Source organism: Lepidochelys kempii, chromosome 2 (genome assembly GCF_965140265.1).
Source record: "Lepidochelys kempii isolate rLepKem1 chromosome 2, rLepKem1.hap2, whole genome shotgun sequence".
NCBI classification, from domain to species: domain Eukaryota; kingdom Metazoa; phylum Chordata; order Testudines; family Cheloniidae; genus Lepidochelys; species Lepidochelys kempii.
The window spans coordinates 193,034,333-193,049,639 of record NC_133257.1 but is presented as its reverse complement, the minus strand read 5'-3'; the positions used below and the strand labels follow the sequence as shown (position 1 = coordinate 193,049,639).

Sequence of the window (15,307 nt, the reverse complement as noted above, 5' to 3'; positions counted from 1 at the left end):
TGACCCTGCTCCCCAGTGGGAGCCTGAGGACTGGATTCAAAGGTCTGACAGGCTGGACACGGTCCAGGGGCTGTAGTTTACCCACCCCTGCTTTAGCAGCTCCAATTAAATGATTTTAAAAAAATGTACAACTTAAATTGTTTCCAGTGTACCACCATATAGGATTACCTTTATTACTAAAGATTAAGGCCAAAATAATTGTCAAGAGGAAGAAAAAGGAAACTTTCAAGGGACAATATAGTTGCAAATCATGTAGAAAAGGAGTAGTTATGCCACTGGCACAAGAGCTCAAAGATTTATATGGAAGCAAGGGCAAAAATGCAGTTATACCTCTACTATATTTGATTCAAGGAACATGCACTGACCTACCAGTGTTGTCATTTATTGATTTAACTTAGCCTAAACTGTGCTATATTATGAAAAATACTTTTTGAAATCTTTATTGTAAAAGTTTTACACTTCAAGCTTGTGTAACTTTTTTGTCTGTTCCCTGTCTTTAAAAGGCATGGGTTTTTTTTGGGGGGGGGGGCCGGGGGGGGCCGGGAAGAGCAGGACAGCTTGTAGGCTGATAGCTAAAGGTCCTGTTTTTGTGGTATCATCCCAACAGTTGTGATAGCTCTTCAATGTGGCAAATGCAAACCAGTGGCAGCGAAGTTACCACCTTCTGCATTGTCGATAATCGTAGGAACAACAGTATCTGGTGGCCCTGCGCTAAAATATATCATTCTTCTTGCAAGTCCAAGCGTATAAGCAAAAGTTGAGTAGTACTAATCAGCCCTATCTTTCTGCGGTCTCGTTTTTTTCCAGATCTTCGAAACTTTGGATGCAGTAAAGCTGCTTCAGCCATTATTGTCCTGTGTGCCATCTGTTTCTGGTCACATCTCGTGACGCCAGACATAATGGCCTGGATACAAATATCTTCGAAACAGCTTTAAAAAGTGAAACAGTGTTTGTATGGAAAAGCACCCTCGTGTCTCTCCCTCCAAAGCGAGCCAGCCCTCGCTGCTCTGCCCAGCTCAGGTACTCTTGCAGAATCCCGGAACCCGTAGGGTGACCCCCTGCCCAGCTGCAGGATGGGTGGTGGCTGGAAGGTGGGGGTAGCTCTTCCGTCCCGAGTTATTCCCGCAGGCTGGATGGCTCACGCCGCCCGCTGAACGTGTTCCGCCGCCGCGGGCCGCGGGGGCGGGGGAGCGCGGCCCGGGGCTGCAATTTCAGGGGCCGCCGCGGGAGCGTGTCCCCAGCGCTGCCCGTCTCTCCGAGAAGCCGGGGCAGGTGATCTCCTCGCTCGCAGCCGGGCGGCGGCCAGGGCTGGCCGGACGCTAGGCACCGGCCAAGGGATGCCCTAGGGCCTGATCGTGCGCGGAGCTGAGCCCCGGCAGCAGCTCGCCCTGGCTGGAGCGCGGTGAGCCCGGGCAGAGGCCGCGGCGCCGCCGCCGCCCTCGGGGGAGGGGCAGACGCCTTGGGGTTGCGACACCGTCTCGCCCTCGGCGGGGCAGCTCGCTGAGTCAGCGTCGGGCTCCCGCGTGGTGCAGCGAAGGGGAAGCGCCCGGCCGAGCCGCTCTCCCGGTTCCCGGCCGCACCGAGCGACCGAGCAGCGCCGGGCTCCGCTCCCCGAGTCCGGCCCGCTCGGGGCGGCAGCAGCGCCGGGTCCCGGCCAGGCGGCCTCGCTCCTCCCCTTTCCCTCCGTGTCCCCGCGCGCGTCCCGCCCGCCGCCGCGGTGAGTCCTGCGCGCGCCGCGCTCACCCTGCCGCCCCTGGGGGCGGGGGGCTCGCAGTGCTGGGGGCGGGGCAGATGGGGGGGGGGTCTCAGTGTTGGGGGCGGGGCAGATGGGGGGGTCTCAGTGTTGGGGGCGGGGCAGATGGAGGGGGTCTCAGTGCTGGGGGAGGGGCTGCTTAGGGGGTCACAGTGCTGGGGGGGGGGACTGTCTGGGGCAGGAGAGCGAGGGGGATCACAGTGCTGGGGGGCATGTCACACGGTTGTGGATGAGGCCTCGGTGAGGTGAATGAGGCCAATGGCTGCAAGGCTTCTACAGCTCGAGCCTCAGGGTGGCTGGCTGGGTGGTTCTGTGGCTGCCCCCTGCGTTTCCTTTCCAGAGATCTCATCCCTGTAGTAGGTTTTGAGATGCTGCTGCTTTATGCAAAATAAAGAGTTGAGCATCTGAAAACAAATGCAGTTCTTCTAAAACAGTGACCGGGGCAGACTTCCTTGGCCAAGTGGGCCAATGGCCATTTGCAGAATTGTCAATGAATGTAATTTGGATTTGGCATAGGTGTCCCTCAAAGTAGGGTTGCCATCCCTCCAGGATTGCTCTGGAGTCACCAGGAATTAAAAATGAATATTTAATTAAAGATTTTGTCGTGATGAAACACGTCGTGTATTCCAGGAATACATCCAACCAAAATTGGCAACTCTACCTCAGAGATACCTATTAACTGCATAGAGGTGGTTGACTTAAAACACGTGACTCCAGGATTGAAAGCCCTCAGTTTAGGTTGCCGACTGCCTGACGACTATGTGTGTGTGAGAAGTGGGAGAATTTTCTTTACCCCAGTCCAGTGGCCCACAAGTCTGGCCCGGTGCTGTGTTTCCCACTGTTAAGTATGTGCCTCTTTACTGTCTCTCTTTGCATGGCTTTACCAACATTGAATTGTTTTATTTGGGATGGTGGTGGAAGGAAAGAGAACGATTCAAAGATCCAGAGATGTAGGAGCAAAATATTTCAGGTAGCCCAGGTCTCAGAAATAAGGGGATATAAGAGGGAAAGGAGCAGGAAACCAAGGAGGTATCAGATAATGTGGGATGAATTTCTTGGGAGATGGTCCAGTGAAGCAAGTATGCAAGAGGGGAATAGTGGGACAAATGGGTTAGTGGAGTTGAGAGGAAAGGCAGAGAAATGTACAAGGTTTAATTAATGAAGTAAAGAAAAATTAACTAGCTGTAATTGAATTTTCCCTGACATTCTGGGAGGTGTATTGTGAAATCCTCTCATTCAGTCCAGATGTGTCCTCGTCTGGAGTTTGGTCTGTGAGATACAGCCAAACTCAAATTACTAGGTGACATGGAAACAGTAATGTTTTCTATAGCTACGGTGTACCGGCATTAAGTATTTATGATTCTTATTCTAGTTTTAAAAAAAAATTTTTTTTTAGTCTAGGCTTTGTTTGTTAATCTAATATTTGCACTTTGTAAATCTGTACTCAGGCTGTGTTCCTAAATTTCAAGGGTTGAGTTTCATGTTTCTTCAGTGAGAGACACTCCCATTCCTCAGAAATTTGGCAGAGGACACATCACATTAGGCAGGGCTTGAAAAGTGTGCTGAGCAACTTTTAGGTAGAGAATTAAACATAACAGCTACAGGCTAATATGGGAACCCCACTAGCAAAGGCAGTAGGAAAACCCAAACCCAGCTGCTCCTCCCCAACGTCACCCCCTGCTGCTGGCAGAGGGAAGGTTCTGCAGGAAAACAGTACACCTACATTACCAATAGCAGATCCTGGGTTAACTCTTTTTCCTGCATACCAGTGGCAAAGCCAGAATGGTCAGGCCTTACACATGATCCCTGTAAAATGGAATATGACCATCAGCAGCCTGACAAAGGAAATGCAAGAGGGCCCTATTGAGCTAGGTGTTGTGTACCCACTTAACAGTGAGATGATCCCTGGCAAGAATTAGTTTTACTCCAATCCTTAAGAGACCAAGCATGGAAAATTTCTAGGGCTGTCAATTAATCACAGTTTACTCACATGATAATTCAAAACAAATTAACTTGATTAAAAAATTAATTGTGATTAATCGCACTTTAAATTGCACTGTCAATAATAGAATACCAATTTAAATTTTATTTAAATATTTTGGATGTTATTCTACGTTTTCAAATGTATTGATTTCAGTTACAACACTGAATACAAAGTGTACAGTGCTCACTTTATATTATTTATTATTACAAATATTTGCACTAAAAAGCAAGAAATAGTATTTTTCAGTTCACCTCATACAAGTACTGTGGTGCAATCTCTTTATGGTGAAAGTGCAATTTACAAATGTAGATTTGTTTTTGTTACATAACTGCACTCAAAAAGATTTCATTTGAGAAGAGGATGGTGTTAGGAATAGCAAGATCAAAATAAGCAGAGGCTATATTATCAAGAACAACAAGCCAGTATTGAGAATCACTTGTATAATCGTGTGTAAAAGAGCTTGCCTTAAAAGAAACAAGAGCCATCAATCTATCAGTTGGCACAAATAATATCTTCTCTCCTCTGCGTTCCTCCAGATCTATTGTTCTTCAAACTACCAGGAATAATTACCTAAACTTACTCTGATTTTAAAGTAGAGAGGGGAAAAAAACCCCAAGGTCAGATGCTGCTCTCAGTTACACTGGAGTGAAGCCAAAATAACTCCAGTGAAGCCACAGGAGGCACTTCCTGTCCCAGGCACTGCAACCTCTAGGCACCAGCACCCAGCACCACTCAGGTTTGAGCCAGCCATCATGATGACGGGAGTCCAAGTACGCCAAATTTGAGTGAATGGCTCTGTAAGCCCATGAGCAGGGTCACAACTCCACTCTCACAAATTTGGTACAGTCAGAGGGGAGGGGCCAAACCCAAGCCGCACTGCAACCCCGGAGATTGCAACATTTGGAGCAGAGAGCCAAGCCCAGTCAGCCTCACAGCACAGGAGTTGCAGGAGCCACCACTTTGGGGTAAATGCCAGGAAGGACCCCGTGGGGCGGGGGGCAGGATCTGACCGAAACCAGCCCAGGGCCTCCACCCTCAGACTTTACTGGGTCACGACAGGCCATAAACATTTATAAATGGGTCCTAAGCCCAAAAAGGTTGAGAACCATAGTTTTAGGGGAGGCTGAAATAAATATAAACTCTCATATCACCAAGGCAAGCCATTTCATTGGGATCCTGACTTTTAGTCATATTAGAACATATCTGTAGGAATTTTGCAGGACTGGATTATAACCGTATTTTATCTCGAAAATCTCTCCTCTCTCTATTGTCAGGGGGATATCCTTATGTCAGACAATTCTAATACTCTAGTGGAGCAGTGGACATAAATTCTACCCCTTGTTAGCATGTAATGATTATGCTGTGGGTTTTTGTTTGTTTGTTTTTCTTTATAGCACTGCTAAGCACAAATATAGTTATGTTGGAGGAGGCACTTTCATAAACCTGTGTTCAGGTTCTGGAAAATATTACCAGTTTGCTGAAATGTCTCATGCTATATACACTGTGACAGGTTTCAGAGTGGTAGCCGTGTTAGTCTGTATCAGCAAAAATAACGAGGAGTCCTTGTGTTCTAGCCCACGAAAGTTTATGCCCAAATAAATTTGTTAGTCTCTAAGGTGCCACAAGGATTCCTCATTGTTTATGCCATACACTGTAGATTTTTTGTTTTGTTTTGTTTTAAGACAATGGAGTGTAGTAAAATTCTGTGTGTATCTTTTGTATGAATTGTCCGTGTGGAAAAGAGTGGCTTTCACTTGTTAAAAATGTCTGCAAATGCTGCTGCTGCTTTTTCTGTCGGTCTTTCTTGGCATTGGGGTAATTAAAAAATTAGTTTTAAAATTCTCCATAGACTTAATCCTCAATAGTGGACAAGAGCCATTGACGTGTTGTGCTGAATAGGGAGGAATTTTTGCAAGTACTTAAGTGCTTTTTTGGATCAGGGCCTAAGTGCTAAGGGTTCTGAGACCTGAGTGGTGTTCCTGGCTCTGCTTCTGTCTTGCTATGTGACCGTGGGCAGTTACTTTACCTCTCTGTGCCTCAGATCCCCGTCTGTAAAATGGGGTGGGGTGTAAATGATGCTTATCACAAAGTGCATTTAGATCTATGGATGGAAAATGCTATATGAGCGCTAAGGATAGTATTGTACATTGGGCTGTTGTAAAACAGATTTGAGAATACTCCAGGGTTCTCGTCTGTTGGTGGGGCTTTGAAGTATTAATGGAGGTGATACTCTCTCTTCTCTTCCCGTGGGGTGGAAGTGGTGCAAAATTCCAGTGGTGACGGTGACAAACTTTTTAAATCTGGAATATGTATGTATACATACTATATAATTCTGAAGGGAAGCTTTTGTTGGATTGAGTAAAAGTCCATGTTGTTAAATGTTACTCCTGCTTTCACTGCCAGGTACATCTTATTTCTTTGGGGAAGATGGAAGAGAAAGCACACACACATTATACACCATTTGTCATTCCCCTTGCCTCTTAAGTAGTCGTGAATATTCTGAATACAAAAGACAATCTAAATGCTGTTAAAGTACAGTATGCCTAAATGTAGCTGTGCAGGAAGGCAGAACTTTATTTGCTGTGGGGAACTATAACTACATGAACAGCTTGACTCTTCATAATTTAAACACAACCATAGTGATGCATTAATAGATTTTTTGCTACTGTTTACTTGGTTTTAAAGAAAAAAACCAAAACCATATATTTAAATTGAAATACATACTTCATGGACTACGTGCGTTTGTCAGCGTTACCCTATGAAATTATGGTATAAACATACTATGGGCCCAATCCTGTATGCCTAACTAAACCAAAAGCCCCATTGACTTGCACAGGAGTTTTGCCTATGCTAGGAGTGAGGAATCAGTCCCTGTATGTAATTAACAGAACATCTAATCACTCAAATACATCTGTGTATGGAATGCCAGATATTTATAGACTGGTTACAGGTATGCAGTCTAGAAATCAACAGTACAGTATGTTTAAAAACATAAGGAAATATCATATACTATGAACTTGCCATGTGCAATTTTTAAACATTTACATCTCCTTTCAGAGAGTCAGTAGGAGTTCTATTGTTTTGGACAATCAGAACAGAACTAATATGGGTTGGATTTTTCATTTGGTTTAATTCTTTAAAGAGAAACCATCTCAGTCCTAAATTAGTTTTTCCTTTACTTTAAAAACTAAGTGACCAAGGGAAAACCTGCTGTTCAGACTGGTTTTGCTTCCCCATCTTGTATACTCTCTGCCTGTGAATAGCCAGTTTAATCAGAAGCCAAACTTAATGGATTAAATACTTTTCATGCTCTTATTGCAGCCTTCACCCCTTTCCCTGTTGCATGTAAGTTAAGAGGCTCCAATAAGATCCTTTGGCAATAAGTATTTACAGTATTGATGAACCACAATATTCTTCACTACCGGATTAGGTGAGCTTCTTGCATCACCAGGCAAGGGACTGGCAGGCATGAGCAGCAGTTGTGATGAGATTTGAGGGAAGCACTTTGAGGAAAAAAGAGGGTGTGAACAGTAGAAAGCAGAGCCAATATTTTCTGGCTGCACAAAGATAACCGTTTTAAAGAGCTGTTGTAATCAGCAGACTGACTACATCAAAATGGCATCATTTTACTCATCCTTGTGTGACTCCATCTCAGTGATTATACAGCACGTCCCCCTTGACCCATGTCCCCCTTTCATTTCTCTCTTGCCCCAGTCCCCTCCCATCTTTCATTATCCCCAGCAATTCATGCTCCTTTCCCTCTGTTTCCCCCTTTCCCTCTGTTTCCAGCGTTGCTATTGTTTCCCCTGTCCTACAGATCCCTTCCACCTGCCTATTGCTCTAGTTCCCTTCTCTCCTTTGCTTTTAAACTCCTTGGATGAGCAGTCTTCTCCCTTGATTGCTCCTCCTCCAGTTTTTTGAGCTCATGCTTTCTGGCTTTTGCCCTGTTCAATCCACTGAAACTGCTGTCCTCAAACTAACAGCCTCTGCAGTCAGTTACTCCATCTTCCCCTCCTCCACAATCCTCATGGCTGTTCCATGGTTATGAGGCTACACATGCGTCATATCTACACCCAAGGCTCTCAAATCTCTCTCTCCATCTTTTTGGTAACCTGTACAGTCCCCACATCTCTGTCTGTCTCTGGTTATTGTTACGAGTTATACCTCACAGGTCACGCACAAGAACTGCTGCGAATTATACCTGATAGGTCACGCACAGTTTGAGTCTAGGCTGAGGCACACGAACAAAGTCCACAACTGCAGAGTTCCCAAAGACACTAAGTTTATTATGCTCGAGCGTGGTGCCCCCCTGCTAATCAGGAGGGGACCCCGAATGCAGGTTATACAGAGATTATATACCTTTTAGCAAAGCATGTTGCCCTCATGCATCGGAAACCTTAGTCAATAGACAAACCCATCCTTTATCTACCACCTATTCCTGCTAAGTGCATCCCCCGTGCTAAACCATTACTTCAACTACACAAATGGTCCTAAAGCAATGCACCAGTAGCCTTTCTTATCAGGATGGGAGGTTCCCATCAAGGCCAAAAGGCAAGGAATTAAAAACAAACAAAGAACAGAAACCGGGAGTCGAGACAGGCTGAAAACAAGAGGGGGGTTTTCACAGGAATGCGGTATCTAAGGAACACTCCTCCTGGTGCATAATGTTTTTGCTTTTAGACAATGGTGGGCCCCAAACCAAAATAAAGTCACATATGCACATATGCTAACTTTTCCTTAACATTATCTTCTTTCAGATGTTTCTATCCCACCTCAAGCTCTGTATGTCTCAAATCAAACATACGGTATTTTTTACCCATACGCTTGCCCTTCTGTCACTTCGTTACCCGGGTTTGTGGCTTTGTAAGCGAGTGGAAAGTTTAAGTCCAATAACAGTTCTAAAATCCACCCTTTCTTCTCCATCCTTGATAAAATCCTGCTCTTTGTCTTGGTTGTAATTCTACCTCCTCCTTTCTGGGTGTTTAGCTACTCAGATCTAAGTATATATGTATCTCTGTTTTAGTTAGCCCATACTGATGTGTTCATCTACTTATCAGAGAAACACACGTTAGCTGTACTTGCAGGCTGTAGTGGTGGTGTTGCTCGAGGAGGAGTTCCACTTGAGTATCAACTGAGTGATGTCTTACGCTAGATGGATCCTAAAATAGCCACTACCGGTCACAAAACAATCCTGAGGTTCAGAGATCACGTGAAGATTGTTTGTATTCATTAACCCTGTCATAAATGCTACATCAGTTAACTAAAACATTTCTTGACTCCAAACATTTTTTAAAGCTATTCAATATACTAAAATACCTGCCATTGCTTTGTACCCCCAAACGTTTCCAGCAGAATTCCACATGCTGGAGAATTTCATTGGATCTGGAGCCAGCAACTGGAGTGGCTGAGATGGATGCACCTCTGAGCTTAGCAAGTGGATTCTTTCAGCACCTATTTCTGTAATCTGTAAAAAGATTCACACATCACCTTTAAATGTAGTGTGTGTGTAAATTTAATTAATAATAAAATGAATATTGCAAGCTTGTAATGACAAACACACAATACTTCATAACAATACAAGACAAAGTAAGACACATCTCAAAAGACGTAATGGTAGATCAACAGTGTCAGATACTGTTCCTTCTAAAGAAGCGGCCCATGGACTTGCAAACAAGTGTATAGGTACGATGATGTCTCCATACTAGCCTTGGGGTTTAAGCAATGGGTGAATAAAGGATTAGGTTAGCAAGAATTGTACTACCTAGTTTCTAGTTGCAGGCTCTTCTGAACAGTGACTTTGTGTGTATAGCAACTGCCACAGTGGATTTCCAATTCTGATTGGGGCCTTTGGGGCATTATCACATCTTGAGGGTTCTGTTTTAGTAAGATTATATGGTCTGTTTTAGTAAGATTGTGCAGCTGCTTTAGTTTACGAATAGGACTGGAAGGTTCATTACACGCTAATACAATGCTCTGCAATACCTATTAGCTATTCCAAGAAGCAATAAGTTAAAGGTTAAACTTTGTCCTGATGTGACATTTGACCAGTTTATTGTGGTAGTTGAAGACATTCATTTTTACTGTTTAATTAGACTGATACCTGCTTTCCAGAAAACCCAGCACCTGCATTCTTTCAGGGTTAGCCTCATCACTGGGCACATCAGGACTAATCAGTGTTGCCAACTCAAAATTTTTTCATTAGTCAGGGAAACTCAGGCTCCCCCACCTCCTGTGAATAATGGGATGGCTCTTCTCAGTCCCTCTCCTCCCCTCTTCCTCCTTGCAGCACCCAACCTGGAAAGGGGGAGAAGAGGGACTCTGCTGCAGGCACCCCAGGCCTGAGAGATGGGTTGAAGAACCCCAGCAGTTGCAGGAGGAGCAGAGGTGGGGCTGGGGGGCCAGAACTGATTTAGGGGCTTGGGACAGATGTGGACACAGGGTTGATTTGGGATTGAGGGCAGAATTATTTGTTGCTGAGCAGGGGAATGAGCAGACGTGGAGGTGAAAGAGCTGCAGTGGGACCTAAAATCACATTACTCTAATAACTTGGGAGAGTGGGCAGCACTAGTAGCACATGTGCTGGAGTGGGCAGGTGAAGTTCACAGGACCCAGCATAACCTCTTTTTAAAATGCCTCATGATTCTGGGACCAATCTCATGATGTTTTGGTGTCTGAGTTTTTTTTAACCTTTGGGGTTGTCACTACTGCTCCTGATTCCTTCAGCAACAAGTTACATCCAGTTGTCATATTCACAGAATGTTTATATGGCTAACTAGTCCTGGAGGGAGTCATAATTCATTTTCCATGATTAATATCATTCAGCATCAGACCCACCCCTAAAACTTTGTGAGAAGAGTTTGCACGTCATCAGCCAAGTAATGAAGCTATTGATTTGAAATTTGTGCAGGCACTGGCTAATCCATTGCCCCATCCATGATTAGCTGGAGACACAATGTGATCACTAATCCAGATGAGAGAATTGTATGCTAAGAAAAGGCCTGTTAAAGAATACAAATCTTGGTCTCATTGCTATAGCCAATGTGGCTTAAGGGAAAGTCAGAACTGTACATCACAGCATGCATTAAATCAGCCAGGCTCCATGCATTAATGTTCTATGTCCTTGTTGTCTTACACTGATGGCGATCAGAGGCCCTTTTCATCTGGATAAGCTAGTGACATTTCCTCGATCAATATGTATGGCTAGGAGGTTAAAGATACTTCTGGGGAACAGGAATGAACTGCTCTTATTTAACCAAGGGCTGTGACTATATAATTGTATTTTTTGAATATCAAATATCAGCTATTGTATCCATCAGAGAACTGACAAAACTGGTTTGTAATTAATTGCAGTTACTTGAACTTAAATAGTAATATAATAAAATATATGTAATTACTATTTTGGTACAAGCACTGAACCTACATTTAATTTACTAGCTGAGAACCAGACTTCTTACAAGATCACGATCGGACCCATTCTAAATACCTTTTGAGAATTTGCAAATTGAACTTGAATTGCATTCCTGAAGTATGCCCTACAGGTCCAAGGTGGAAAATGTTGGGTGAAACCTTGATGCAGCAGTTCCAGTGAGATTTTTGTGAACACTTTCAGTTTTCTAATTGTAGTAACAGTAGAAAACATCTCCCTCACTTCTCTGCAAGAAAGCCAGTGTAGCTGCTTCAAAGTGGATATAATTCCCCAAGGCATTTACAATGCAGAAAAGCTTTCCACAGCCTTCTCACCCTCTTTCCCTTTCCAGCTATAAATAAGGCCTTATCCACTCTGAGGATTTCATCCATAGCGACCAGACACCTGTGCAGACTCTCAGCACTTTATGTATCCGCACTAGAAGCTGCAGTATGCACCAATGCAGCTTATCCTTGCTTGAAACTGGGGTAAGCTGTGATTTGCACTAGTGCGGTTTGTAGTGACTTTGCCTATCTACACTAAGAGCCAGATTCGCAGCTGGTGAAAATTTACATAGTTCCACTGTCCCCCAATATGCACCTCGCCAATTTACACCAGCTGAGAATGGGACAATACCACTTTGCACAAGTGCAGCTGTGATAGTGATTGGTCATTAATGGCTAAAACTGGGGCAAATCCCTAGCCTAGACAAGTTCTAAATGTTGCACATTCCTTTAACTGAATGTAATGACACCTAAATAGCCTGACTAACATTTTCTGCCACAAGTAAGTGATCTGTGTCTATTAGATAAAACCATCTTCATTACACCAACCCCTGCAGCTGGGCTGGCTGGTTCCTGACTCATTTGGCTTCCTGGAAACCATGTTGCCATTTCTTTGTGTCAGAAGAATCTCATTGTGTAATAATATGAACCTTGATGACTAAACCATTTTTCAAACACCACTTCATTCTAAAGCTTTTGCAAGCTTTCTTTAAAGAGACACTATCATCATAAAATATGGTCAATAAAAACATCTGTAACTCTTCTAAGGTACTATGCCCACCCCTGAATTCCTAGGTCATTTTTCTTGTAATATTGTATTATTATTATTTATTTATTTATTATTTTGTATTGCTGTAGTGCCTTGGAGCCCCAGGCATGAACCAAGGACTCCATTGTGCTAGGCTGTACAAACACAAACCAAAATGACAATCCTTGTTCCAAAGAGCTTACAATGGAATCATATTTTTCCTATTGTGGGTTGTCTTTTTTTTTTTTTTCTTTCTTTTCCTGTTTCCTTGAAAGAATCACGCAAATGCTCATGGAAACTTATCAACTGAGTGTGTATACACAAGTGCTGTCACATGAGCAAAACAAAAGAACAGGGAGCGCTGTATTTTTCTTTAATCTCTTTCCGTTCTATTAAATTTAAGTGCTGCTTATAACAATAATAGGTAGAACATTTTCAGGCATAAGTGACCTTCTTTTAAAGAAAAGAAAATCTATAATGAGTAACTATTCATTCTAGAGGAAAAGGTGCACAGTTTACAATAGAAAGGGGAGAAGAAATACAGAAAGGAGAAAAGCTGTTGTTTTGTTTTAAAGGAAAAGAAAAGGGGTCAGGAGAGGAGAGAGACTGCATAATTTCTGCATGTGCCCACTTCCGTACAGAATATGGTCCGTGTCGGGAGATGGACATATACACGTATGGGTTTTCTCTCTCAATTCTCTCATCTTCCAGTTGGTGTCATGTGGAACTCGGCTGGTAGGTGGTGAAAGGGATAGAGAGGTATGAGGAAAAAGTGGGAGGGGCTGAGAAAGGGACGAGAATTAAAATCAGATGATCAGCCTCCTCCAGCACTGGTTTGGTTTTCGCAGATTTCTTGGTATGGATGTATTGTTAGGATGGCAGACCCATGAATTACAAAGTATATGTACCAAGGAATGCCGTTTCACAGCCAGCAATCATGTGGTAGCCAAATGCTTCATTGAAGTGATAAGATTGCCAGTAACAGACATAAACTGAATATCTAGCCAGACCATCTTAAAGACCTAGTTAGAGACAGCTCTGGGTGGTGCTTGATCTATAAAAAGAGGCTACGTCAAGGGAACTAGAAGAGGGGGGCTATGCCCTCCTGCTTTTTACCTGCCCTAAGGGCGAGCAATGGTGGGGAGGGTGTGGAGATGAGCGAGCAGGGGATGAGGTCTGGGGGGTGGGGAGAGGCAGCGCGGGAGCAGGGCCCGGGGTTTGGGCTCTGGTGGGCCCCCTTCCCTTTTAGGAAGTTTCTGCCACTCCTGGCTATGTCCCTTTGGGATTTGCGGTGATGGTGATGTGCTCAATTAGAGGGCTGTGACGATGTGACTCAGCAGGGAGGGGGGGAGTGTTGACCTGGGAATGTGCCCTGGGGATGGGAGACCTGAGAGCCTGTCACCTGAGCCAGGAGGGGGAGGGGGAGGTGACACCTCCGCCCAGGAATGTGAACAGAGGCTGCAGCAGGGAACCTGCTGGGTGGGTTTAGTTTCAGTTTGGGGCTCGGTGGAGGAACACAGGGAACCCCAGGGCTGGGGTCTAAGCTCCCTGCTCCCCCAGAAGGACGTGATTGAGGGGTCCTGGTTGTACCCACAAGCTCTGTTTGGGACTGTTCCTGTTGTCCAATAAACCTTCTGTTTTACTGGCTGGCTGAGAGTCTCCGTGGATCCCAGGAAGAGGGGTGCAGGGCCTGGACTCCCCCACACTCTGTGACAACTGGTGGCAGCGGTGGGATGTACTGCACCCCGTGAACGGCGCTTCCTGCAGTAAGTGACTGGGGAGCAGTAAAACGAAGGGGAATTGACGGGGACCAGGCGTGCTGAAGATTCAGAGAGAGACGGTTTCGGGGGGCGGTTAACCCCTGGGAATGTGTGACCAGAGAGAAAGACTTTTGCAGTAACAGGGTCCCCCAGGGGATTGCAGCGAGCGGTCCCAGGGGCGGAGGAGTCTGCAGCTCGACCCTGGCAAAGAGTCGGTGACCTCAAGAAGGACGGGCACACGAAGGGCTTTTCCTGGAAACCGTGGGAAGCTGCCCGGCCTGCGAGTGGCCAGCAGGGAGATGTACGCTAAACGCCTGAAGAGCGACCTGGTGGAGCTGTGCAGGCAGAGGGGGCTGCGCATCGGGAGGTCCACCAAGGAACAGCTGATTGCCCAGCTGGAGGAGAGGGATCGCTTGGATGACCCGATCCCTGTCCCTGAGGGAAGCTGCCCGGGGGACGCAGCGTGGGCCCTGGGGCCTGACCGGGCTGGGAGGGGTCAGACTGCTGCTGAGGACATCCCGAGACCCTTCCTACCTATGTCCGGGGGAGGGGTTGGGGGAAGCCCAGCGAATACCGAGGGCACCCTGACCCCAGCACCCAGCAGGGGATCCTCCCAGCGGAGCTCCCCATCCCTGGAGCGGAGGCGGCTGGAATGGGAGAGGGAGATGAAAATGAGGGAGCTGGAGGATCATGAAAAACAACGTCAACATGAGGAGAAACAACGTCAACATGAGCAGGAGGAGAAGGAGAAACAACGTCAACATGAGCAGGAGGAGAAGGAGAAACAACGTCAACATGAGCAGGAGGAGAAGGAGAGGGAGCGTCAGGAGAAGGAGAGGGAGCGTCAGGAGAAGGAGAAACAAAGACAGCATGAACTGGAGCTGGCCAGGCTGAGGAGCAGTGGGGCCCCGGCTGCGGTGAGTGCGGGGGGACCCAAGACTGCAAGGAGCTTTGATAAGTGCTTCCTGGCCCAGCGGAAGGAGGGGGAGGACATAGATAGCTTCCTGACGGCCTTTGAGAATGCCTGTGAGCTGCACAGGGTTGACCCTGCAGACAGGCTCCAGTTTCTCACCCCCTTACTGGACCCCAAAGCCGTGGAGGTGTACAGCCGAATGACAGGGCCGGAGGCAGGGGACTATGAACTGTTCAAGCAGGCCCTGCTCCGTGAGTTTGGGCTGACCCCCGAGATGTACCGGAGAAGGTTCCGGAGTCAGCGTAAAACGCCTGAGGTCACCTACCTACAACTGGCCAACCGGATGCAGGGGTATGCCCGCAAGTGGACAGCTGGGGCCCGAGCTAAAGAGGACCTGCTGGACCTAATCGTACTGGAGCAGCTGTATGAACAGTGCCCTTCCGACCTGAGGCTGTGGTTG

At 46.0% G+C, this 15,307-nt stretch overlaps 2 protein-coding genes across 4 annotated transcripts in view; one reads left to right on the top strand and one right to left on the bottom strand.

The window, feature by feature from the left end:
- The window catches only part of RPL14 (ribosomal protein L14), a 247,912-nt gene that overhangs the window by 123,221 nt on the left and 109,384 nt on the right, over positions 1 to 15,307 (bottom strand). The gene's annotated exons all lie outside the window — the stretch shown is intronic.
- Positions 1,145 to 15,307, top strand: part of NOD1 (nucleotide binding oligomerization domain containing 1) — a 58,250-nt gene continuing 44,087 nt past the window's right edge. Inside the window, exon 1 of one of the 3 annotated variants that reach the window (XM_073333301.1) lies at positions 1,145 to 1,402. The gene's annotated coding sequence lies outside the window, so the exon portion shown is untranslated. Of the gene's footprint in view, positions 1,403 to 1,422; positions 1,718 to 15,307 lie in introns of those variants that run through there. The other 2 variants (XR_012157492.1, XM_073333299.1) reach the window with 2 other exon arrangements.